The sequence below is a fragment of the Penaeus monodon genome, chromosome 15, assembly GCF_015228065.2.
Source record: "Penaeus monodon isolate SGIC_2016 chromosome 15, NSTDA_Pmon_1, whole genome shotgun sequence".
NCBI lineage: Eukaryota > Metazoa > Arthropoda > Malacostraca > Decapoda > Penaeidae > Penaeus > Penaeus monodon.
The window spans coordinates 24,910,668-24,911,019 of record NC_051400.1 but is presented as its reverse complement, the minus strand read 5'-3'; the positions used below and the strand labels follow the sequence as shown (position 1 = coordinate 24,911,019).

General features: G+C 34.1%; 1 protein-coding gene across 1 annotated transcript in view; it reads right to left on the bottom strand.

Annotated features, from left to right (window-relative positions):
• LOC119581834 (ATP-dependent RNA helicase DDX54-like) overlaps nucleotides 1–352 on the bottom strand; it is a gene marked incomplete in the record, with an annotated part of 17,282 nt that overhangs the window by 3,085 nt on the left and 13,845 nt on the right.

The window sequence follows — 352 nt, the reverse complement described above, 5'->3', positions numbered from 1 at the left end:
ACTTGCTAAAAAATACCTAAAGATCAAAATCTACTTCATGAGACCAGAAAACATCACAAATTTTCAGAGTCCAGAGGGCATTGGATAAAATATGACTTGTGTTGTCACCAAAGTATGCCTAAATATAATGCACATCCTTTTGGGGTTAGATGTGAAATTTTATGTTCTTCATTGCAAACGGCTTTCCAGTAAGGCTCTATTATTGTAATAAGTCAATGGATATTCAATTTTAGAAGTGTTTTCTTGTGCTTCCATGAAGTACTACCTGCGCATGCAATAGGACATTCTAAAACCACTTTATTATGCTTCAGATAAAGATGTTTTTCTAGGTGAGAGGTATTTATGCTTCAAC